This window comes from Notamacropus eugenii, chromosome 6 (genome assembly GCF_028372415.1).
Source record: "Notamacropus eugenii isolate mMacEug1 chromosome 6, mMacEug1.pri_v2, whole genome shotgun sequence".
NCBI lineage: Eukaryota > Metazoa > Chordata > Mammalia > Diprotodontia > Macropodidae > Notamacropus > Notamacropus eugenii.
Window position 1 is genome coordinate 261,124,069 of NC_092877.1, and position 3,093 is coordinate 261,127,161.

General features: G+C 39.7%; 1 pseudogene; it reads left to right on the top strand.

Moving 5' to 3' along the window:
* Positions 1 to 282: 282 nt before the first annotated feature.
* On the top strand, positions 283 to 2,634 carry LOC140512332 (angiotensin-converting enzyme 2 pseudogene; annotated as a pseudogene).
* The last annotated feature ends 459 nt before the right edge of the window (positions 2,635 to 3,093 follow it).

The following is a 3,093-nucleotide window of genomic DNA, read 5'->3' on the forward strand; positions in this document are numbered from 1 at the left end:
CTCTGCTCAGTTTTCTCATCTGTAAAAGGAAAGCTAAGTCACTCCAATACCTTTGCAAAAGAAAATCCTGGGAGGAGAAAGTGAGGCTGGTGTCCTTGCACAGCCCTCCCTCACTCAAAACAAAGTCAAATGTAAGTCATGTCATCATTTCTCTGATGTCATGGTCTTCTTTGGCAATGAAGGATGACACACAACAATTTTTCTCAGCACCCAATCCAAGTTCAAAGGCTGATGAGAGAGAGAAGTCCATGAACAGGTTTGCTTGAGAGAAATTTGCTCAGTGGATGGGATTTTGGCTCACCAGAAAAGATGTTAGACCCTCTCTGGCTCTTTTTCAGCCTTGTGACTGTAACTGCCACTCAACTCTCCACTGAAGAAAGTGCTAAAGTATTTCTGGAAAGTTTTAAAAGGAAGCAGAAGAGCTATCTCATCAAAGTTCACTTGCTTCTTGGGATTACAACAATAATATTACTGATGAGAATGTCCAAAGGATGAATGAAGCAGGAAACAGGTGGTCTGCATTTTATAATGCTCAGTCCAATACTTTCAGAATATTTTCATTAAATGAAATTTCAGATCCCTACATCCAACTTCAACCTAAGTGTCTTCAAGAGAAAGGAGCTGCAGTGTTATCGGATGAAAAGGGTGCATGGCTAACCACAGTCTTGAAGAACATGAGCACTCTCTATGGCATTGGAACCATCTGTAACCCAAAGTCTCCTCAGGAATGTTTGCTGCTTGAACCATGTTTGGACAAAATTATAGAACAGAGTAGAGATTATTATGAAAGGCTATGGGTCTGGGAAGACTGGAGATCTAAAGTCAGCAAAGAAATGAGGCCATTACATGAAGAATATGTGGAACTAAAAAATGAAGTAGCAAAAGGAAATAACTATGAAGACTATTGGAGAGGAGATTGTGAAATTGAAGTATCAAGTGAACATAACTATGGTCATTCTCAGTCAATTGAAGATGTGGAAAAAAATCTTTCTCCAGATAAAACCACTGTATGAACATCTACATACCTATCTGAGGAGAAGGATGATGGTCACCTATGGCCCTCTAATCAGTGAAACTGGGGGTCTTCCTGCTCATTGGCTTGGTGACATGTGGGGCAGATTTTGGACGAATCTATATTCACTGACAGCACCCTATTCAGAAAAACCAAACCTTGATGTGACTGAGGCCATGAAGACCCAGAATTGGAATGCACTAAAGATATTTGAGGAAGCAAAGAAATTCTTTATATCGGTTGGCCTCTATAACATGATGGAGAGTTTCTGGCAAAACTCAATGCTCACAGAGCCTGGTGATTACAGAAAAGTGGTTTGCCACCCTACAGCCTAGGATCTAGGAAAAGGGGATTTCAGGATTAAAATGCGCACAAAAGTGGTGATGGATGACTTTCTGACTGCCCATCATGAGATTGGTCACATCCAATATGACATGGCATATGCTTCCCAACTTTTTCTGCTGAGAAATGGGGCCAATGAAGGGTTCCATGAGGCAGTTGTAGAAATCATGTCCCTCTTGACAGCCACACCTACACACTTATAAGCCCTTGGTCTCCTACCACCAATTTTTCAGGAGGATCCTGAGACAGAAATAAATTGCCTGTTCAAGCAAGCCCTTATCATTGTTGGAACAATTTCCTTTACTTACATGCTGGAGAAGTGGAGATTGTTGGTCTTCCAGGGAGAAATTCCCAAAGAGGAATGGATGAAAAAGTGGTGGGAGATGAAGCATGAGATGGTATGGTGGAACCTCTGCTCCATGATGAAACATACTGTGACCCTGCTACTCTGTTTCATATTGCTAATGATTTTTCCTTCATCAAATATTATACAAGGACTATTTATCAATTCCAGTTCCACAAAGTTCTTTGTAGAATTGCTCAGCCCTCAGCTGCTCTTCATAAGTGTGACATCACCAATTCCACTGCAGCTGGGGCAACATTGCGTGATATGCTGAAGCTGGGAAAAACAGAACCTTGGACAGTAGCATTAGAAAGTGTTGTAGGAAATAAGATGATGAATGCAACACCATTGCTAGAATACTTTGAGCCCTTATTAATGTGACTGAAAGAACAAAATAAGGATGTATATGTGGGTTGGAACACTGCCTGGACTCCTTATAATGAATACAGCATCAAAGTGAGGATAAGTCTGAAATCAGCACTTGGAGATGATGCATATCAATGGAATCAAAACAAAATGTATTTGTACCAGGCATCAATTGGTTTTGCCATGAGACAGCATTTTTTAAAAGAAAAAAAATCAGGCCATCCTTTTTAGGGATGAAGATGGGAAGATATTTTCTTTGAAACCCAAAATCTCCTTCTGTTTCTTTGTCACTACCCCTCCAAATGGGACCTATGTTGCCACAGAAGAAGTAGAAGAAGCAATCTGGCTCTCTAGGAGCCACATCAATGATGCCTTCCACCTGAATAACCAGAGCCTGGAGTTTGTGGGCATCCTTCCTACATTGAAATCTCCTTATGAGCCACCTATCACTGTATGGATAATTGTATTTGGAGTGATCATGGGAATTGTGGTAACTGGAATTTTATTCCTAGTATATACTGGAATCAGAGGCCAAAAAAAGAAAACAAATGAGGAGAAACAAAGCAAGTAGAGAACCCCTATGCTGAGGTGCATCCCATTGGGGGATGACATAATCCAGGTTTCCAAAGATTTCCATTCCCAAAGACCAAGCTGTGAGTCAACTATTGAAGTTTCCCAGTGAGGGAGGGGAGAAATAAAGACTTACCATACAAAAATGAGATGAATGATTATGTTGTTGAATAATAATAATAAAATAACTAAACAAAAAAAAATCTCAAAGGAAGTCACAAAGACTCAGCACAAGTGAAATAACTGAACAACAAATTAGTCTCTTTACTCTGGTCAGTCAACTTTCTTTCACTGACTTATTATACCAACAAACTTTTCTCATCTCATTTTATGAATGCATGTTTTGCCTTCGATGCAGACATTCAAAAAATGCCTCCTCAGTTATCTGAGTTGAATTGCAATTTCTGTAATTATGTTCTCCTTTGAGGATAGAGATAAAATTACATGTTTTGATTTAAAA